The sequence below is a fragment of the Monodon monoceros genome, unplaced genomic scaffold, assembly GCF_005190385.1.
Source record: "Monodon monoceros isolate NGI ecotype Baffin Bay Population unplaced genomic scaffold, NGI_Narwhal_1 Super_Scaffold_5, whole genome shotgun sequence".
NCBI classification, from domain to species: Eukaryota; Metazoa; Chordata; class Mammalia; order Artiodactyla; family Monodontidae; genus Monodon; species Monodon monoceros.
Genome location: NW_021703782.1, coordinates 63,494,894 through 63,518,792, shown reverse-complemented (window position 1 = coordinate 63,518,792; position 23,899 = coordinate 63,494,894). Strand labels below are relative to the sequence as shown.

General features: G+C 40.9%; 1 protein-coding gene across 4 annotated transcripts in view; it reads right to left on the bottom strand.

Annotated features, from left to right (window-relative positions):
* Window positions 1-23,899, bottom strand: part of TJP2 (tight junction protein 2) — a 134,036-nt gene that overhangs the window by 97,797 nt on the left and 12,340 nt on the right. For 2 of the 4 annotated variants that reach the window (XM_029202538.1, XM_029202539.1), the window contains exon 2: window positions 7,543-7,663. The gene's annotated coding sequence lies outside the window, so the exon portion shown is untranslated. Of the gene's footprint in view, window positions 1-4,341; window positions 4,632-7,542; window positions 7,664-23,899 lie in introns of those variants that run through there. The other 2 variants (XM_029202534.1, XM_029202535.1) reach the window with 2 other exon arrangements.

The following is a 23,899-nucleotide window of genomic DNA, read 5'->3' as shown; positions in this document are numbered from 1 at the left end:
AGTTAGCAGAAGGAAATAAATCATAAAGATCAGATCAGAAATAAATGAAAAAGAAATGAAGGAAACAATAGCTAAGATCAATAAAACTAAAAGCTGGTTCTTTGAGAAGATAAACAAAATTGATAAACCACTAGCCAGAATCATCAAGAAAAAAAGGGAGAAGACTCAAATCAATACAATTAGAAATGAAAAAGGAGAAGTAACAACTGACACTGCAGAAATACAAAGGATCATAAGAGATTACTACAAGCAACTAAGGGCCAATAAAATGGACAATCTGGAAGAAATGGACAAATTCTTAGAAAAGCACAACCTCCAGAGACTGAACCAGGAAGAAATAGAAAATATAAACAGACCAATCACAAGCACTGAAGTTGAAACTGTGATTAAAAATCTTCCAACAAACAAAAGCCCAGGACCAGATGGCTTCACAGGCGAATTCTATCAAACATTTAGAGAGGAGCTAACACCTATCCTTCTCAAACTCTGCCAAAATATAGCAGAGGGAGGAACACTCCCAAACTTATTCTATGAGGCCATCATCACCCTGATACCAAAACCAGACAAAGATGTCACAAAAAAACTACAGACCAATATCACTGATGAACACAGATGCAAAAATCCTCAACAAAACATTAACAAAAAAAAATCCAACAGCACATTAAAAGGATATACACCATGATCAAGTGGGGTTTATCCCAGGAATGCAAGGATTCTTCAATATACGCAAACCAATCAATGTGATACACCATATTAACAAATTGAAGAAGAAAAACCATATGTTCAACTCAATACATGCAGAAAAAGCTTTTGACAAATTTATGATAAAAACTCTCCAGAAAGTAGGCATAAAGGGAACTTACCTCAACATAATGAAGGCCATATATGACAAACCCACAGCCAACATCGTTCTCAATGGTGAAAAACTGACCATTTCCACTAAGATCAGGAACAAGAAAAGGTTGTCCACTCTCACCACTATTATTCAACATAGTTTTGGAAGTTTTAGCCACAGCAATCAGAGAAGAAAAAGAAATAAAAGGAATCCAAATTGGAAAAGAAGAAGTAAAGCTGTCACTGTTTGCAGATGACATGATAGTATACATAGAGAATCCTAAAGATGCCACTGGAAAACTACTAGAGCTAATCAATGGATTCCGTAAAGTAGCAGGATACAAAATTAATGCACAGAAATCTCTGGCATTCATATACACTAATGATGAAAAATCTGAAAGAGAAATTAAGGAAACACTCCCATTTACCACTGCAAGAAAAAGAATAAAATACCTAGGAATAAACCTACCTAAGGAGACAAAAGACCTGTATGCAGAAAACTATAAGACACTGCTGAAAGAAATTAAAGATGATATCAACAGATGGAGAGATATACCATGTTCTTGGATTGGAAGAATCAACATCATGAAAATGACTATACTACCCAAAGCAATCTACAGATTCAATGCAATCCCTATCAAACTACCACTGGCATTTTTCACAGAACTAGAACAAAAAATTTCACAATTTGTATGGAAACACAAACGACCCTGAATAGCCAAAGCAATCTTGAGAAAGAAAAACAGAGCTGGAGGGATCGGTTTCACTGACTTCAGACTATACTACAAAGCTACAGTAATCAAGACAGTATGGTACTGGCAAAGAAACAGAAATATATATCATTGGAACAGGATAGAAAGCCCAGAGATAAACTCACACACATATGGTCACCTTATCTTTGATAAAGGAGGCAAGAATATACAATAGAGAAAAGACAGCCTCTTCAATAAGTGATGCTGGGAAAACTGGACAGCTATATGTAGAAGAATGAAATTAGAACACTTGTTAACACTATACACAAAAATAAACTCAAAATATAAGGCCAGACACTATAAAACTCTTAGAGGAAAACAAAGGCAGAACACTCTATGACATAAATCACAGCAACATCCTTTTTGACCTACCGCTTAGAGTAGTGAAAATAAAAATAAACAAATGGGACCTAATGAAGCTTAAAAGATTTTGCATGGCAAAGGAAACAATAAACAAGACGAAAAGACAACCCGCAGAATGGGAGAAAATTTTTGCAAACGAAGCAACTGACAAAGGATTAATCTCCAAAATATACAGGCAGCTCATGCAGCTCAATATCAAAAAAAACAAACAACCCAATCCAAAAATGGGCAGAAGACCTAATAGACATTTCTCCAAAGAAGATATACAGATTGCCAACAAACAAATGAAAGGATGCTCAACATCACTAATCATTAGAGAAATGCAAATCAAAACTACAATGAGGTATCACGTCACACTGGTCAGAACGGCCATCATCAAAAATATCTACAAACAATAAATGCTGGAGAGCGTGTGGAGAAAAGGGAACCCTCTTGCACTGTTGATGGGAATGTAAATTGATACAACCACTATGGAGAACAGTTTGGAGGTTCCTTAAAAAACTAAAAATGGAATTACCATACGACCCAGCAATGTCGCTACTGGGCATATACCCTGAGAAAACCATAATTCAAAAGGAGTCATGTACCAAAATGTTCATTGCAGCTCTATTGACAATAGCCAGGCCATGGAAGCAACCTAAGTTTCCATTGACAGATGAATGGATAAAGAAGATGTGGCACATATATACAATGGAATATTACTCAGCCATAAAAAGAAACGAAATTGAGTTATTTGTAGTGAGGTGGATGGACCTAGGGACTGTCATACAGAGTGAAGTAAGTCAGAAAGAGAAAAACAAATACCGTATGCTAACACACATATATGGAATCTAAAAAAAATGTGGTTCTAATCAACCTAGGGGCAGCACAGGAATAAAGACGCAGACGTAGAGAATGGATTTGAGGACACGGGGAGGGGGAAGGGTAAGCTGAGCCAAAGTGAGAGAGTGGCGTGGACATATATACACTACCAAATGTAAAATAGATAGCTAGTGGGAAGCAGCCACATAGCACAGGGAGATCAGCTCAGTGCTTTTTTACCACCTAGAGGGGTGGGATAGGGAAGGTGGGAGGGAGATGCAAGAGGGAGGAGATATGGGGATATATGTTTATGTATAGGTGATTCACTTTGTTATACAGCAGAAACTAACACACCATTGTAAAGCAATTTTAGACCAAGAAAGGTGTTAAAAAAAAAAAAGGTGGGGTGTAATTCCCTTCTTACAGAAAAAAGAATAGAACATCTATACTCAGATAACCTGTGTATGTATAGGTATTTAACATTTTACTAGCAATGAATTTTAAATTTCACATACTCAATTTCCGACCACTCTCCTTAAACAGGCAATATAGAAAACTGTAATATAAAAGTATCTCATCCAGAAACTCAAGAACCAGAAACAAACAGCCTAGCGGCTTGGTATCCTAATCTCCACACCACTGCTTTTCCCAGTGAACCATGAGGAAACAGCAGAAAAAAAGGAAAAGCTAGTAAACAAATGAAGCACTGGGTGAAAGAGCACAAGGTGAATCAGACCTGGGTTTCGACAAGCCCCAGTTCTGCTACTTCTTAGGTTTAAAGTATGACATTGCCACTATTCAACTGTTTCTGAGCTATAAAAATGGCAAGTTTACATGGTTGGACCCAACGGTTGTGTGATTTGGTCAGCTTATCTAAACCCTCTAAGCTTCCATTTCTGCATCTGTAAAATGGTGTAATGAGTTGTATCATGTTTCCTCAAATTCACATGTTGAAGTTCTAGCCCTCATTACCTCAGAATATGATATTATTTGGAGACAGGGTCTGTACAGAGGTAATCAAGTTGAAGTGAGGTCTTTACGGTGGGCCCTAATCAAGTATGACTGGTATCCTTATAAAAAGGTTAAATTTGGACACAGAGACAGACACACAGAGAGGGAAGACGACCTCCGATAAGCTAAGGAGAGAGGCCTGGAACAGATCCTTCCCTCATAACTCTCAGAAGGAACCAACCCTGCCAACAACTTGATTTCAGACCTCTAGCCTCCCAAACTGCGAGACAATACTTTCTGTTGTTTACACCACCCAGTCTGCGGTATTTTATTTTTACTGCAGTCCTAGGAAACTAATACAAGTCAAGATTACAGTTGGACCTACACCTCATAGGGTGGGTATGAGAATTAAATGAAGGCATGCAGGTAAAACACTCAGCGCAGTACCAAGTACACTGTAACAAGCACTCCAATAAACAAAAAGCTTCCACCTTTGTTACTGTAGGTTGATACTTCACTTCCTATCAGAATTACAATGGAATTCTCACCACAAACAACTTTTCTTCTCACTCAGTGCAGCACCTCCAGGCCTCTGATGCACAGTCCGGCTCCCCTCGTTTCTTTTCCCCTCTTTGCATACCTGGCCAACGACTTTCCCTCCTCAGGTTCCTCTCCAATATCACCTCCCCCAGGAGGCCTCCTGTCACATAATCACTGCCTCAGGCCTTCTGCTTACAGTACAGGGTGAGAGCAGCCCTTTTCACACAGCAATGTAATTAATGATCCCAAATTAGAGTCCCAGATGGACAAGCCTTTACATTCCTCTAAATCTCCCTCAGGCAGTGCTGTCTGAGGTGCTCATTAAATGTTTGTGGAAAGAAACCCTTCACCACAGGTAGGGAAACTGGCCACACACCACCTATAAACAAACCATGCTCTACAGCAGCTGTTAAAAGTACTGTCCAGGGACTTTCCTGGTGCGCAGTGGTTAAGAATCCACCTGCCAATGCAGGGGACACGGGTTCGATCCCTGGTCTGGGAAGATCCTACATGCCATGGAGCAACTAAGCCCGTGCACCACAACTACTGAGCCTGTGCTCTAGAGCCCGTGAGCCACAACTACTGAAGCCCACATGCCTAGAGCCCATGCTCCGTAGCAAGAGAAGCCACCACAATGAGAAGCCTGCGCACCGCAACAAAGAGTAGCCCCCGCTTGCCGCAACTAGAGAAAGCCCGTGCGCAGCAATGAAGACCCAATGCAGCCATAAAATTAATTAGAAAAAAAAAAAAGTACTGTCCAAGTTAGTGGTTCTCAAAGCATGGTTGGGAAACCAGAAGTATGAGCCTGAATGGGAACTTGTTAGAAATGCAGATTCCTGGGCCTCACCCCAGACTGACTGAAGCTGCAATTCTGGGAGGTGGGACCCCGGAATCTGTGGTTTAACAAGCCCTCCAGGTGATTTTGATGCAGTTAAAGTTTGAGAGCTACTGTGATGAGTGTCTCCAATTCTATATGAAGAGCTTGGGCTGCTGGTGTGAGCTCCCCAGGTACCCCTACTGATGAGGTGCCCCCAGGGGAGAGGGCACTGCAGAGGGGCTCCCAGGGGCACAGAAGTTTTAAATTTTTACCTTCAACTCACTTTTCTATGCCCATATTATGGGATGAGCTGGTAATAACTCTAAAGTATCTAAATTACCTAACAGTGAGAATCCATATCTAGGAAGTGAGTCTCTGCCCAGACTCTTAGCATCCTTCCTGAGAGCAAAGAGGCAAAGGTGATTTTGCCACATCAGAAAAGTGAACACCAAAGCCCCTTAAAGTAGCAACAAACAAGTGCCAGGCAAATAGTGCTCTCCAGCGACTCCAAGATTGTAAAGGAGGACAGCCGCAGGTAGAAGCTGATGATCAGAAACCTCAGGTCAAGAGTGTGCTCTATAGGGACCCTCCTCCACCCATACCAGACATGGCTTATGGATCACAGCATTCTTACTCAACAAACATGGACAGCATCTAGGAATCCTTAGCTCCAGGCAGCCACTATCAATCGATCGGAACTGGCCCTTGAGAAAAACCTGTTACTATCCTAGTTTAGGAGTTAAGTCTTCAAGCTCTGTAAAGTTAGTATAGAAAACAGCTGCTACTATAGGGATCTCACTGAACTTAGGAATCAGAGGCTATGCAATCTTGGGGAAACCATTTAAAATCTTTGAATCTCAGTTTCCTTATTGCAAGAGGGAGCTGGCAATAGCTCCTCAGGAATGTTCTGAGGATAAACAAGATGGGTGAAAACACCTTGCCCAGTGCCTGGCAAATAAAATAAATGTTTGCTGGATTTGAAACTATAGCCATGTGGGGAAAAACCTCACCACCCAAGCTCACCTGAGGCTAATTTACCCAGAAACCCAAGCTTCAGTGTTTACACATGAAAGAGCTTTGGAATAAGACACTGACTTGGGAAACCAAACTTATGTTGAAGGGAATGTGGTCACTAGTGTAGGGAATCAGACCAGGGAGATATTTATCAGAAAGGGCTTGCCTGAGTCAGAAAGATCCTTCCCTCCAAAGACAATGCCGGCTCCAACCCCTCCTTTGCCATACTCCATGCCGCCCCTCTAAGTCATTTGACTAAAGCAACAGATCCTACCTAGAAATCTACTTTCCGGAAAACCACTTCCGGGATCTGGGCAAGCATCTGTCTTATGTTTGGAACCTTTACGAGCTCCATAGAGAATATCTCAGTAAACAAAATCCACTCCCAGCCCTGTCAGTTCAGTGGACACTAAGGACTTCCCCATGCAAGTGTCCCCATTTGGACAACTAGACTCCAAGAAAGGCCTCGGTTTGTGCCCAGTGCTTGCTGTATGTTAACTCATTCAGCTTCATGTTAACACTCCCTTTTTTTTTTGGCTGCTCTGCACGGCTTGGGGGATCTTAGTTCCCTGACCAGGGATTGAACCCATGCCCTCAGCAGTGAAAGCGCAGCGTCCTACCCACTGGGCCACCAGGGAATTCCCTAACACTCCCTTTTTACAGATCTGGGGCTCTCAGACATTAAAATGTGCCAAGATCACAGAGTCGGAAGGCAGGAACCCTAGGATCTGAACAGCTGCTATTCACACTCCACTAAACTCCAATGCTGACATGCGGTTGGAATCCACCCCAGCAGGGTCCTCGAGCTTAAACAGACAGGAATTATGAAACAAGCACACGGAAAAAATTCTAACCCCATTCCAGCCATCCATGGTCAGGCCTATAATCAGTGGTAAGTGTAACTAAGAACAAATGCATCCCAGCATCTGTCAAAATAAAACTTAATACCTTGTAAATCCCATTTAATTCGTACTTAAAATTGAATCAGTAAATAGGTAATACTCACCTATTTTGCTAAAAGCCTGTACATAATTAATCTTTAGAAGTCAGTGTGACTGATGTCTTTTTTATTTTCAGCAAAGTGCTTACCACTGTTACATAATTCTGCTACCTCAAAGCTAATAGAACAAACGTGACCTACCAAAATGACCTATAACCCTAGACATCAAAATCCTTGCTAGGCGTTTATTCTGAACTATGGGGCTTGGACTTACATGCTTTAGCAGGAAGCACCTCATTTGGCATTCGCCCAAAATTACCTATCAATTCAGATCATAAATGCGGGTAAGATCTTTCTGTTCCTTGGGAAATAGGCCATTACAATTAAATGTTCCTGGATATTAAACAGTTTCACTATCAGCAACATCGAAAACGGTGGCCTTGACTTCCAGGATGTGACATAGTTTACATCACACTTTTGGTGGAGGAAAGCCAGTAACTAGGCTGATGAGAGACAAAAAAAGCAAGTACCTGGTAAAGCAGGCTGTCAACCGGCACTAGTCTGTGTTTCCTGGAGCACTTGTGCCCGGAGGTGCAGCTGGGGTGCCAATCCCACTCACAGGGAGATGATAATAATGTGGTACTTCGCACCCTGAAAAAGACAGTGTTGTTAAAAATCCGGCACAGTCATGCCCAGCTTGGCAAGATCTTCGAAATGCACCGAAGTTCACATTCTGTAAAATTTACCCATTTATAGTATGTCTTTTAATATATTCCCAGACTTGTGCAACCATAACCACAATCTATGTTAGAATATTTTCATTACTTCAAGAAAGAAACTCAGGACCCCTTAGATATCACTCCCTAATCCTCCAATTCCCTCCCCTCCCCCACCCTAGCCCTAGGCAACCACCAATCTAATTTGGGTTTCTATATAGTTACCCCTTCTGGAGGTTCCATACAAATGAACTCATACAATACGTGACCTTTTGTGACTGGCTTCTTTCACTTAGCATTAACGCTTCCAAGTTGCATCTGCATTGTAGCCTGTGTCAGAGCTTCACTCCACTGTATGGATATATCATACTTATCTACTTTACAGCTGATGGACATTTGGCTTGTTGTTTCTACTTTTTAGCTATTATGCACAAATGTGTATATGGACCTAGTTTTTATTTCTCTTGGAAATATATCTCTGAGTGAAATTGCTGCCCCTAATGTTTCCAGTCTTCAAAAAATGGAAAAAACTGAGTAATCATGTGAACTTTGGCACCATGAATCCACCTGAGGACCAAGCTCTTATAAGAATTTACTTTTCAGGTTAAAAAAAAAGTACTCAGCAGGTGAGAAAACATCTAGAGAAAACTTTTTTTAAATTGTGGTAAAATACACTGAATATAAAATTTACCATTTTAAAATATACAATAGAAAAAACATTTTCAACTAAAAGATAATTACAATACCGGCTCATCTCTATATATTTATGTGTGGGTTGCCACGAATCAGAAAAGATGGCAAATACATTTTTCTTTTTACCCCTCATCCCAGGGAAACCCAAGAAAACCCTTTCTGGACATTTTTCTGAATCCTGCATGTGCCTTTCACACAACACAAGGAGGCAACTTCATTCCTGGGCTGGGCCTGGGCCCCAGCAGCCTCACGTGGGGCATCGCAGAGAGCCCTAACAGTGGGAGGAGGAATGTGGCTTCTCACCAGTTCTGGACATACTCTTCTGTTTGCTAGACAAAGTGATATTGTGGCATCTGTGCAAAACACTCCCTACACAATGAAACAGAAATAAGAGATAGTGTCCATTCTATTTGTACAGGCAGGGGACACATTTCCCTTCTCCAAGGATCAGCAGGAAATGTGGGCACAGGCTAAAGCAGAGCCATCTGGATATCCTACAAAGCAAGCAACAGGATTACAGCCCAGCCCATATATGGTTTCTATTATTACTTCCCACGATAAATAAATGCCAGCAGATCAAGATGGGCTTGGTTATGCTTTTGGCCTTAATATGAAATTTTCCTACAGGTGTCAGTTCCAAAGAGAGTTTGCTGCTTTTATTGAAATGGCTTGCTTTTGAATTAAATCAGTTTTCTGAATTTTGATAACATCCTGATTTTAACTTTCTTTTATGATATTGCCTGAGGTTTTTGACATGTACAGGAACCACCAATAACAATCAGCCATTTCTGAAATACACTATTATTGACTAGGGCTACCTTGTCAATAATAAGCTTGGAAGAAAAACCTAAATAATACTCTTGGTGTTCAATATGCAAATTTTTTGTCAGGTAACATGAGTTAGTGCTGGAAAACTTTACAAAATTTTAAAAGGGAAATCCAGGGCTTCCCTGGTGGCGCAGTGGTTGAGAGTCCACCTGCCGATGCAGGGGACACGGGTTCGTGCCCCGGTCTGGGAGGATCCCACATGCTGCGGAGCGGCTAGGTCCGTGAGCCATGGCCGCTGGGCCTGCGCGTCCGGAGCCTGCGCGTCCGGAGCCTGTGCTCCCCAACGGGAGAGGCCACAACACTGAGAGGCCCGCGTACCACAAAAAAAAAATAAAAAAAATAAAAGGGAAATCCATAAGTGGCTCAGTAGTTTTGTAAATGGATGTCAATTCTTTAAAAAAAAGTTTTTTTTTCATTTGTGGCTATGCTAAAACCAAGCACTGGCAAAATATTTGCTGTGCACCTGTCATTTGCCGGGCATTAGGGTCAATAGACACATGTGTAAGACAGCCAATCTGTGCTTCAATAAACTTGCAACATACAGTCAATTGGTTGGTTCAGCCAGTTTTGGCCTATCATGTGATTACATTTTGCAGAGTAGAAGCCCCAGCACAGGCCTGCTTACAGACAGCAAGACAAAGTAGGAAAAGAATTCCTCGAGGTTTTGAAAACTCAATCATGACCTGACTTCCAATTATGTTTTAAAACACAAAAGGAGCTGCTCTTAAATACTATGCAGTATTATATGTAAGTTGAAACAACTGGAATATTTCTTGGAAAGAATGAAAGGGATAGAATTCTTGGAAGAAATACTGGCCCCACTATTCAGTCAACCAGCTCAATAGAAATCTCCAGTATGAATGCTGGTGGGCAGATTTCCCTCTGTAGAAGCACAGCCAACCACCTACCTTCTTACCACTGAGATGTCTAACAGCAGCAGGGAGGGAAGGTATTGGGACAAAAAGTTTTCAGGAAGATCAGAGAACTCTGAGGTCAAGAGAGAACAAGTAGGATATCATGGAAAGTGCCTCTCTAGATGCTTGTTCCTCCAAGTGTGGTTCATGACTGAAGCATCAGCATCATCTGGACCATCCACTGGGTGGGCATCACCTGAACTGACAGTATCACCTGGAAGCATATTAAAATGCAGACTCTCAGGCCCCAACACATCTGCAGAATTAGAATCTGCATTTAACAGAGTGATTCATATGCACATTAAAGGGTGAGAAATAAGATATCAAGGTGCCTCTGAAGGATTTAGAACTCATTAAGTAAATTAATCAGTAGGAGATAATCCGTCCTAGGATACCAGGAAAGGAGAGTTTACTACAAGGTCAGCAAGGGATATTTATATGTCCACAGGAAGGCTGTGTGAGGTGATAAGAGAGTCAGCAAACAAAACATGAGGGTCAGCAAAATACTGTTTTGTCCATGTATATATTCAAGGAACTCAAAGTTTTACAGATATAGGGAAGATCTTGACCTGTGATGCAGTGCTATTTCATCAGGCTTAAAGGAATGTTCTCTTAAGAAAAAAAAAAAAAAAGGAACACTCAACTTCCCTTATTAAGGATCACTTTGGAATGAATAATTTGACTTCTGTTTGGCTAGACTTGGGAATTGAGGAGAACCAGAGGGTGGTTCTACCTAGGGTACTTACTCATCCTGAGGGCTGGAAAAGGTTATCTCCAAAAAGAAATAAAGAATGTGGCAATCAATTTACACATCTGAATCATGTGTGTTTGTTTAGGGTTAATCCCTTAATGAATGGTCCTAAGCCAGAAACTAAGAACATCCAGCTGCTGTCTGTGAGGGCCAAGCCCTTGATCATGATGACTTCAAATGAGGCTGTTTCACACTTGTAAAATTCGAAGACCAAATTAGAATTAAGGAATGGTAAAGATATAAGCCATGTGTATCGCAGCTTCCCAATTCTCCAAATTATATGTCCAGAACAAACATCCCTCATTATTCACAATATTCCATACTTGGCCTGGGGATCCTCCCCGACTTGACCCTCTAAGTCATCCACCCATCAGCAGGCTTTGGCCTGACTTAATGAAACTTGTTTGCCACCCCTTACAAAAGGTCCTCCCAGCTCTAAATTTCTGTCATTCTGGGACAAAGGGCCGGGCTAAGGTATGCCCAATCTCTAGGGGCTACTTGAGGAATCACATTTTGGTCATTACAACATGTTTTCCATAGTCATCACTAAACACTGACCCACAATGCCTCTCCTAGGGTCACTCTATACCTCTTGCACCCTCTACACATATACTCACTTCCTTTGACTTTCAAGACAACAGCAAAGTCATCCTTGTCATCATGCTGCCTCGGGATTCCATTCTAAAGCATCTCTGAAACTTCCCAAAGAAATATCTAATTTATTTCCAATAAAAACTACCTTTTAGATTCGAAGAGAATCTACCTAAATCAAGTGTCTCAACAGCAGTAGCATGGACATTTTTTACTGGATAATTCTTTATTGTGGGGGGCGGGGGCCGTCCTGTCCATTGTAAGATGTTGGGCAGCATCCCTGGCCTCTACCCACTAGATACCAATTCCACACCCAACCCCCAAGGGCTAGAACAACCAGAACTGTGACCAGACATTGCCAAATATCCTTTAGGGGACAATTCCTGCCACTGCACCCCCTCCCTTGAGAACTACTGACCTAAATGATTAGAGTAATCCTTTCAGGAAGATGGGACTATGGATGATTTTTTTCCTCCTTATTTTTCTGAATATCTGTTGTTTATATGATAAAATGAGCTAGTGACTTTCTATTTTTTAAAAAGAAATATCATTAGCTATACAGATACCTCAAGCTGGTCCTTGAGTGCCAATGTGTGGCTTGTTCAGTTTAAAAATTGAATTTGGTCTTTAAAAATACTGTGTACCGGGGCTTCCCTGGTGGAGCAGTGGTTGGGAGTCTGCCTGCTAATGCAGGGGACATGGGTTCGAGCCCTGGTCTGGAAGGATCCCACATGCTGCGGAGCAACTAGGCCCGTGAGCCACAACTACTGAGCCTGTGCTCCGCAACAAGAGAGGCCGCCATAGTGAGAGGCACGCGCACCTCGATGAAGAGTGGCCCCCGCTTGCCACAACTAGAGAAAGCCCTCGCACAGAAACGAAGCCGCAACACAGCAAAAATAAATAAACTAATTAATAAGCTCCTACCCCCCAACATCTTCTTAAAAAAAAAAAAATACTGAGTACCATACAGACACCTTCAGTTACACTTCTCAACACGTAAAAGACACGGATGAAGGACTTCAGAGAATAAAGTCAGGATTGAGGCCTCTTAACCATTCAGAAACGCTTCTTCAACATGGTAAATCAGTGGGGCTGTAAAAAGAGATGTGAAGCAAAGACTGCTGTTTCAAGAGAAGTGTTTACCTGAAACATAGTCTGCATGTACATTTCAGTCAGAAAAATACTTGCATTGTAGGAAAAAAAAAATAAGTCACAATTTACTTCATCTTTAAGAACTGCTACGTTTATAGGCCGTGTAAAAAAAAATTCAAAATCATGAAATTAAAATATCTGAATGTAAAAATGGGCTCTAGACACACCCATTACTTCATCTTCTTGACTGCTAGACCAGGAATTTTCTTAGAGTATTATTTCCATGAATTTCATTACTGACTATTTTAATTCAGTCTGGGAAGGCCATATCTGCCAGGAAGAAACAAGTTCTCATTTGCTGAGATGACACAAATTTGGAATCAGCTCAGATGGAACTTGAAATGGAATTTAACTTTAGCCATAAAATGGTAGTGTGCTTAGAAAATGAATATGATAAATGAGATAAAATGTATAAATTGCTTTGGGGAGCAATGTTATTTAAAATGCTGATAAGAACTAAACAAATAAATGGGAGGCTAACTACACAAAAAGAAAAGCAAAGAAAGAAACAAGCTCTGAACGAAGAACTCAACATCTATTACCCTTATGACAGGGATGACACTTTCTTCCATCTAGGCCCCAGAAACACACAAAGCATCTTCTGGTCTCCGCTGCTTACCCGGGGTACTGCCAAAGGTTCACGTGTCTTCTGCTCTCAGGTAGAAGTTCTCTTTTGTTAAGTGGGGTGATACCAACTGCTGCTTCCAGGATAGCCATATATTTCTTGTACCTCATCTTGTCTCTTTCAGTACAAGGTCAAGTAAATTTTGGGCACTGTTTCGCTGAAGCAGATGAAGTAATCTTTGCAATACCAGAAGCTGCTCTGCTTTTAGATGTTCAGCGTACCCCTAGGCAGAGCTATTACACTCCACTGTAGGGGGTAAGGCTCGGGGGAGAGGCCGTGGCCAAACCACGAATAAATAAACTTCCCTGCAACGTCAGTATTATATAAGGCTAGAGAATTTTGAATAAAGCACTAATAATGATTTGCAGGATGACGGTGGTTTTAAACACGGCAATCTAACGTACAATCCCCAATTAATCCACACATAAATCCTTGAAGCCACTAATCCTTCAAGTACTAACGGCACAGGACGTGATTTATTTCAAGGTCTAGTAATAAAATAATAATTGGTCCAAAAAGCCTGCATGCCTCTGGGTGAACTAAAATCAGAAGCAGATCTGCTCCTTCTATAAATACCTCTCTCAAGGCTGCTCTTGACACTGAAAAAGGAGTTCCAGTTGTCATTTATGGCAATGCATTTCTAAATGTTATAAACTTTTTGCTTGAGTCAATTGCAAAGCAAAGATTAATTAATAGAGAAACAATTCTGTATTTTTTTTAAAATATCTTTTTAAATACCTCTAAAACCCAACAGAGGTGAGCTCTGCTAGCATGGAAATAATAACTATTTGGAGATATTCAGAATCAAACCCCTCTCCCTTTTTTATAAATGTCTCCTCTCAGCTGTAAGGACTTTTCTTACCCTCTTTTCATGGGGTAAAGGTGGATGGTCCATCATATGGCCCACCTAATGGGTCAGAGTCCACATGACCCAGCCTGGGTAGACCAGCCCTCCCTGGGCTGAAAACAAGACATTCAGAGAGAAATGCCCTCTCTCCACTGGAGTTGGTAACCAGGGCTGATAGGAGGTTAGGGCTGCTAGCAATCATGTTGCCCACCAGGTGGAAAGGGCTCTCCACTAGCTGCTGAGAAACAGTACCGGGGAAATGTGATGACATCATTTGAGTTTCTCGATCCAGCTATGCCTAAGATAACTGTCATCCTAGGAGATCCTAGGTACACTTTTATTAAGATAATAAATTGATTTTTGTGAAATTTAGTTTTAGTTGAGTTTTTGTCACTCTGAAAGGGTTCTGATTTATACGCCTCCCTGACCACTTCTTCAAGCTATTTTCTCTTCTTTTCTTTCTACTGCAATACGAGTTGTAGTGCTCCTTGTCTAAACAAACTCATATACAGAAGGGAAGTAAAATCAAAGAGAGTCGTCCTGTAATACTTCTGACTAACCTAGATATTCACAGTGAATAAGTGTCACAAACCCTTCCACATCCCCCCAAATCTTGAACTCTTCTTCCACAGTCTCTCTCTTTCCTTAACAGCAAGTTTCTTTTTTCTTTTTTTTTTTTAACTTAAGGGACCTAAATCAGTGGTCTCCAAAGTAGGGTGCATATACCAACAATCTTTGGGGTGTGGGAAGAAAATATTAAACCATCTATTTCTTTTTTGTCTCTTGTCTATTAAAATTTTAGTTTAAGCATTTATGTTATTAAATATTTGTAATGTTTACTTTAGGGACTAATACAGTTAAGTCCCCTACATACGAACGAGTTCCGTTCCAAGAGTGCATTTGTAAGTCCAATTTCTTCATAAGTCCAGCAGAGTTAGCCTAGGTACCCAACTAACATAATCGGCTATATAGTACCATACTGTAATAGGTTTATAATACTTTTCACACAACTAATACATAAAAAACAAACAAAAAATAGAGAAAACATTTTTAATCTTACAGTACAGTACCCTGAAAAGTACAGCAGTACAGTACAACAGCTGGCATACAGGAGCTGGCATCAAGTGAACAGGCAAGAAGAGTTACTGACAGGAGGAGGGAGAGGAGGTGGGAGATGGTAGAGCTGAGGGATCGTCAGCGATAGGAGACGGAGGGCAAGCTGCATGTGACAATGTACGCTAGACATGGGAACAAACTTACCTGACTGGGCATGGGAATGAACATTCGCATCTTTGAAAGTTCATAATGTGAAGGTTCATATGTAGGGAACTTACTGTATATTTTAAATTACATAAAAGTATATCGTTTTTTTTTGGTTGCGCCTCGAGGTATGCGGGATCTTAGTTCCCGAAGTCCCAAAAGTATATAATTTATAAAGTAATATACTCATATATATTATAGAGTATGCTTAAAAATCTGATGGGGTGTGTGTGTGTGTGAGCAAAAAAAGTTTCAAGGTCGGTAACTTAACACTTCAACTGCTCTCTAAGCCTCAATTTCCCTCTTTATTAGAGGCCTGAACAGATGAACACCAAGTTATCTTCCAAAACCAGCAACAGACTAAAGCCCCCGCTTCACTTGGCCCGATTATATAATTACAGTCGGCCCTCCACATTTGAGGATTACTATCCACAGATAAAACCAACGTTGGGGGGGAGGATTCCAGAAAGTTTCAAAAAGCAAAACTTGAGTTTGCCTAGCTATGGCAACTGTTTATTTACATAGTACTCACAACTAGTTACATAGCAACTACATTGTATTTACAGCTATTTATGTAGCATTTACACTATATTAGATATTATAAGTAATTTAGAGATGATTTAAAGTATACAGGAGAATGTGTGTAGGTTGTAAGCAAATACTATCCATTTTATATAAGGGACTTGAGCATCTCTGGGTTTTGGTATCCTTGGGGGTCCTGGAATGAATCTCCCATGGATACTGTAATATAATCTGACCACAAGTAAGTGGTGAAAACAAGGGACAAACCATTTGATCTTGGAATATTCCATTTCCATAGCATTCGTGATACTACTCCCACTGGTTGTTCTACAAACAATTAGTACCAGTTAGTCACAGGAATTCTTTTATAGGCTGAACTTGGTTGGCTACAGCTGCCACAGCCAAAAAAAGCTCCAATACAGCCCTCATTTAATCATACAGGACGATGTAATTATACTTACACAACAGTCTTTGTTCTAACAAATAGTATTTCTAATGACGTGTGATAAAAATTACTACACAACCCTCTCAAACAAGAAATGATACAACCCTCTCACACAAGAAATGAAGTCTGAGTTACCAACAACAAAAATCAAGCTAAACTTGTTATCCGTTGGAAGCTGTGTGAAAGTGACAATACTTTATAAACGGCATATATTAGAGTTTCATTTTCTGTAGGAATTTCTGGCGCATTTAACGTAATAACTCTTACAAAGTGATTCTTATCTATGATGATCTCACACAAGATTAAAATTGGGTCTTTCACTAGGAAAAAAATTCTGCTTTAGCAAGTAATTAGAAAGAATTTGCTTTTCTTCCACAAATAAGATTGTTCAGTTTTCTAATTTATTTATTCATTTTTAAAAACTGTCATCTTTGTATGAACTCCCTCATAATAGTACATGAGGACAATAATACAGAAAAAAATAAATCTAACCAAAACACTCCATCCAGATATGTAATTATAAGGCTATTTTCTTTGTAATTCTATAACGTCTTCGGAAATATTCATTTACTTGGTTAATTCCAATTTCTAGAGTTCTAGAAATTCTTTGTAACTACAACTATCTGATTTAAAAATCGCTTATTTATTTTTAAAAAATTGTTAAACATACATGATCCAAAAAACTTTTTAGTCAGGATGCTCAAGTTCTCTTTCTGAATAATCAAAATTGAATATAAAAATTCACAGATAAGACTGACCTTCCCTTTGAACTGATTATTTCTACTTATTTCTGTGGGAGGAAAACAGTGGACATCCTTCTTCACGGGGTATTCTAACTGTTCCTGTGTTTAGAAGTATAAAAATGGAAATGAACTAATGTCCCAAACAGGCTGTTATACAGGGTGTGGTCTGCTTTTCAGAGAGCTGAAAAAAGCCTTAACTAAAAGTACAAGAGTCGGGGAAACAGTCCTTTTTTTTTTTAACTCCACTGCACGTAAGATAAATTATATGACTTTAGGCATAATTTCATTCCCACACCCCGTCCCCAGTAGCTTCATATAGAATACATCTTTACATGTTTGCTACTCAGATGAGCCACTAGAACACTGTAAGAAAAACAGACTACGTGGTGTAAGAGAATTACAAGGAGTTCAAGATTAGTTGCGGATCTCCTAGATTTAACACCCCTCGATTTCTCCCCCCCCACCCCCGCCAACCCCCGGTCATCTCATACTAGTTTTCTCTCTTCATCGCCAGTCTCAAAATGCACTCACTACTGGGTTTATACTATTACCTTCAACTGGATGTCACCAAATCTGTCCTTTCAACCCTGTCCTCCCATCCAACCCAATATCTACCTGAAGGAACCCACTGCCCAGCCCCCAGCAGCAGTTGCTTCTTGCCTTTTCCTGGCTCTCCTGGCATGAGACCTTGAAGCCATCCTCACCCATTCCTGGGGTGCCCAGTCATACCAAACCCGTGACACAGGGAAAGAGAGCTGAGTTTAAATGGGAAGACTTGATTTGAATCCCACCTCTGCTGTTTAACACCATGTGACCTTGAACAAGTTACTTGACCCTTCTGAACCTATTTCTTTATCTGTAAAGCTGCAAGAAGACCACAGTGCAGAGGTGGCTTTAAATAATAAATGAGATGATGTATTTGTAGTCAGTGGATATCATCTCCCTCCCTTCCTTCCATCTCTCCCGTCTGTCCTCCTTTTTCCATTCCTAATACCTCTGTAAGAAACCTTCCTTACTCCTCATTTCTTTGCAGGCAAGCACAAGGAGTACTTACAAACTTCTGACCCTCCCCTGCAGCTACAGAAAAGCCCAAGGATGAGTGATTTTGTGGGGAAAATAGGGAGACTGACTGAAGGGTACAGGAACCTAGGGGCTGAAGTGAATGATGGAAACCATCAAAAAGAGAAAGTAGGGTCTCCGGGCCTGCTATAGGGAGCAGAGGAAAGGGGCCCAGCTCAGGTGGTACTCACCAACTGGGGAAGTTCTCCCTTACCATATTTCACAAATTTTTAATCTCTGCTACTGAATAATTAAAAGCCAAAATTAAAATCACTTGACTGTACCTCCCAAATAACTTGAATACATAGTAATTCTATAAGTACCCTCATTCCTAAGAAATAAAAAACTTTCAACCCCTTATGTGAGGGAAATTCACTCCTTATTACTGTTGGTAGAAACTGTGTTCATGTTACATTTCTACTCTGAATGTAGAGTTGTAGGATTCTGGCAGGTCTCTTGCCTGGGAGCAGATGAGCAGTGGCATTGCACAGAATTTAGAACACTGACAGGAGCTGGTTTAAGTCACAAAGGGCTTGGCCATTCATTGGGTTAGGGGATATCAGTCACCTCTGCTCTGCAACTTTGGGAAAGGGACAGAGTCTCTGGAACTTGGTAGGGACTACACAAGGTGTGAAGTGTTGAGATCCAGCAGTCTGTGGCCAGCGGCTAGAGAGAAGTAGTTCACATAATCCCACATCCCACCTGCCGACACCCACCCCCAACCTCCTTAGCATGAACTGTGGCACGACACTGCCCAGGACTGAAGTCCAGCTCTACCACTAACTAGCTGTGTGACCTTGGACAAGTCACTTAATGTTTCTTTGCCTCAATTTCATCATCTGTAAAGTGGGGCTAATAATAACACTGACCTCATAGGGCTGTTTTAAAAACTAAATCAGGTGCACACACTTTAGGTTGCAAAATAAATGAGTCATGGGTATGAAATGTACAGTATGGGGAATATAGTTAATAACTGTAATATCTTTGTATGGTGACATATCATAATTAGACATATTGTGGTGTTCAGTTTGAAATGTACAGAAATACCAAATCACTATGCTGTATACCAGGAGCTAGCATAGCACTGTAGGTCAGTTATACTTCAAAAACAAACAAACAAACAAACTCATAGGAAAAGAAATCAGATATGTGGTTACCAGAGGTGGGGGTAGAGGGAGGGGGAAATGGATGAAGGTGGTCAAAAGGTCAAACTTCCAGTTATGAGATAAATAAGTACTAAGGATGTAATGTACAACATGATAAATATAATTAACACTGCTGTATGTTACATATGAAAGTCATTAAGAGAGTATATTCTAAAAGCGCTCATTACAAAAGATTTTTTTTCTATTTCTTTAATTTTGTATCTATATGAAATGACAGATGTTCATTAAACTTGTGATAATCATTTCATGATGTATGTAAGTCAAATCATTATGCTGTATACATTAAACTTATACAGTGCTGTATGTCAATTATACCTCAATAAAACTGGAGGGGAAAAAAAGAAATAAACAGGGAAAATGTAAAAAAAAACGAAATCAGTTTTTACTAGTAAAGCACTTAGCACATGTAATGTCCAGCATAAAATATATGTCATGTGTGTGTGTTATTTTCTTTTACTTGCTAATTAGTTACGTCTTCATTTTTTCCAGAAAGCTCTTCTTGGTTGAACCACCTAGACCTGGCTAGGTTACTTCTGCTCTCTCTCAAATACTTTCTGTTTAATCTCTCAACAGTGGAACCACAGGGCTTCCCTGGTGGTGCAGTGGTTACGAATCCGCCTGCCAATGCAGGAGACGCGGGTTCGAGCCCTGGTCCGGGAAGATCCCACATGCCGCCGCAGAGCAACTAAGCCCGTGCACCACAACTACTGAGGCTGAGCTCTAGAGCCTGCAAGCCACAACTACTGAAGCCCGCACGCCTAGAGCCCATGCTCTGCAGCCACCGCAGTGAGAAGCCCACGCACCGCAATGAAGGGTAACCCCCGCTCGCTGCAACTAGAGAAAGCCTGTGCGCAGCAACGAAGACCCAACACAGCCAAAAATAAATAAATTAATTAATTTAAAAAAAAGAAAAAAAAAGTAGAAGCACAATGAATTTAAATTATGTGTATAGGCATGTGCAGAGGATAGCGTGGGTCCTCTGGGCCATGGAAGGAGAAGATTAATTAAAGGTTAAGAAGGAGTCTGGGGCAGTGTTGGTGGGTTTGGCTTCCACCCCAATCCACCTCAGCGGTGGTCTGCCTGGGTGTCAGACACAGGTTTGGCTCCAGGCAGAGCCTGTTTAGTGATCACAGTGTTGTGGCCGAGCTGGCCACAGAGCCTCAGCGCGGGGCCCCCCTGGAGGAGCCTCAACCTGCCCCAAAGCTGTACTTTTGGCAAACCCAGGAGACACTTCAGAGTTCAAGGCAGAAGAACCTGATGATGTGAGCCCCTGTCTCGCTCTCCTGGGACATCAGTGGGAGATGGTGGAGTGTGCATGACAGCTGCTGTGTTAACATCTCTCTTGGTTCCAGGCAGAATTTCTTATTCTGACTGTATTAGTTTGAGAGGACTGACGTAACAAAGTACCACAGACTGGTGCCATAAATAACAGAAATCTATTATCTCACAGTTCTGGAGGCTGGAAGTCCAAGATCAAAGTTCTGAGGCCCATGAGGCAGGGCTCTCTACTTGGCTTATAGATGGCCACCTTCTCCCTATGTCTTTACATCATCTTCACTCTGTACGTGTCTGTGTCCAAATTTCCTCTTCTTATAAGGACACAAGTGATACTAGATTAGGGCCCACCCTAATGAACTCAGTTTTACTTGATTACTTCTGTTAAGACCTTATCTCCAAATAAGGTCACATTCTGAAGTACTGGGGTTAGGACTTCACCATGTGAATTTGGGTGGGTGGGGGATACAATTCAATCCATAATGCTACCTAAACTTGGAAAAAAAAAAAAAAAGGAAAGTCCTCATCAACTGAGATGAAAAAGATAAAAGCCCAGAAGAAGCTAGTTGCCTGGACATGTCCAGCCTGTGATTTGGTCCAGCCTATGTGCTTTATAGCAAATCAACTGGGAAAAGAAAATGCATCATGTTCATGATGAGCCAATGTCTGATACTGTGAGAAGGATCTGTTCTCTGGAAGCTGAATCCAATAAAATAAAAGAGGAAGAAGTTAAATCCCATATAAAACTATTACGAGCAACTGAGAAAGACTTGGGATCTCCAGACGGCACTCTAGGGCTTGTGTGGGGAGTTAGATCAAGTGTCTGGTGGGACTGACGACTGAAGATCAGCTTCCCCTCACAGACACAGAAAACAAACTTATGGTTACCAAAGGGGAATTGGGAGTGGGGGGAGGAGAGGGATAAGTTAGGAGTTTGGGATTAACATATTTACACTACTATAAAGTATATAAAATAGATAAAAAACAAGGACCTACTGTATAGCACAGGGAACTATACTCAGTATCTTATAATAACCTATAATGGAAAAGAATCTTTAAAAGTATATATACATACATACATGTATATATAAATAGCACAACATTGTAAATCAACTATATCTCAATAAATTTTTTTTAAAAAAATTAGCTTATCTTGGAGAAGAAAACGGGGTAATAAATTGGAATCAGGGGATGGCAATAATGTTGATGACTGGGCATGAAGATCCAGGAGGAAACTGACTAATGTTCCAAAACCAAGCATGCATCTCACCACCCAAGATGGAGAGAAAAATCAATTTACACCAATGTTGCAGAAGAAGAGAACAGAAAAGCAGACTCAGCAGGTCATCTTAGTGATGTCAGATTGAACAAGCCTCTCGAGTGAAAGTGCAGCCCCAAACCTTCAGGAGAGAGGAAATGAGATGATGTGACTCCTTCACAAGAAAGAAATGCAGCCTGTTGGGATATTGCCTGTTGAGGCAGAGCCAGAGGAGGAAAGGTCTGAAGCAAACAACAGGCTGAGCTGTGACGGTGAGTAGCTGGAGACCTGGAAGAAAAGCTGCAGTGACCCCGTGTTCTTCTCAAGCCAAATTCTATTCCTTCAAAAGGAGCTTATGATCATTGGAGGAGTGTGGGAGGCTAGACAAAACCCCCTCCTCTCAAGACAGAAGGGTGCAGACTTGAGACAAAAAAATAACCGTAAGAGCAATGAAACTTGAACCACAGCAATTCAGGGAGAAGGCAATATTATTGACTCCCTTTTACAAAGAGAAAACTAAGGCTTAGAGTTGAGAAACCTGCCCTAGATCACACGGCTCCTACGTGGCAGAGCCGATATTCAAGCCCAGGTCTGACCCTTTCCTACTCTGTTCTAGTGCCTTCTTGAGTGGACCTCCACGCAGCTGAGGATTCAGACAGAACATCTGCTTCCTGATCCCTAGAAGAAGTGCTGCTTCCTCTGAAACAGAAGGATATCTCACCCCTACCCTCTAACCCCCTCTTGACTGCAGGCTTTCCTCTTCCCTCACCTCCTCTTTCCCAAATCTGCTATTTCCAGTGGATCTGAATGTGGAGTTTGTGGCAAGAAGACATCCTCTTCCTTCTCGTTCTCCAGGAAGCTCTGCCTCTCCACAACCATCACCAAGCTGGCTTCCCACCTAGGGGGTCACTGTCCTTCTCCTCCTCATGGGCTGGGCTTTCCCCTGGACACCCCCATCCAGACAATAAAAGTGAGTTAGTTACCTCCTGGGTTTACTGAGCTTCCACATATACATGAGCTTCCCTAATAGTCAAGATGCTGAAACACTACAAGGTTTTTAAAGTCATTTTGTTTTAAATTTTCCTGTAAAATATTTCTAAATTATCTATATTTATTTTTAGTTAAAAAAACTTTTTCATATAAGTGGTTCTACTTTTTCTCAAATTGTATCTTGATAGTGTTATAAATTTTAGGATATGTGTTACCATCATTTAATTATTATCAGTACTTTAGAAACTCTAGTAAAAATACTCAGTTTTAATTTGATGAGTCAGCCCACTATTCCCTAAACAATATATATATAATTTTGTGAGCACTTCAGCCACCAGATACATCTGAAATAGCAAAACACTTGCCTCTGCCAATGGTGCTATGTACTACAGTTACAAAAGAAAGGTGAAACAAAGTTCCTTGTTGGCCTCAATATATTTCAGTTGTCTTCAAAAATCACAGCTCTGTCTCTCTCAGCATTCTATGATGGCCTAGAAGGTAGATATGAAGTCGTACTCAACCTTGTATCTGCAGCATCTCTCCTCTCTCAGGGATCAGCGTATGATAGATACCCAATAATATTAGGGTTTACTTCCTAAGAGGCAATAGGGTGTAATGGTTAAAACCCTGCTCTCTAGAACCAGACTGCCTGGGTTTGAATCCCAGTTTCACATTTAATTAGCTGTGTGACCTGGTCAAGCCTCTATACCTCTCCAGGGCCTCAGTTTCCTCATCTGTATATAGAGGATAAAAATGGCACCTACCTATTAAAGTTGTGTGAAAGTTAAATTGAATAAGTATATGCAAAACACTTAGGGCCTTAACCATCTGAGGTGCTATCTAAGTGCTAGCCATGATTATTATTTACTCAGCAAATATTTATTGGCCCAGGTTATTATGGACTAAATGTCTGTGTCCTCCCAAAATGCATCAATCGAAGCCCTAACCCGTAGCATGACGGTAATCGGAGGTGGTGTGTTGGGAGGTAAATTAGGTTTAGGTTATGTCGTGAAGGTAGGATCCTCATGATGGGATAAGCGCCCTCATAAGAA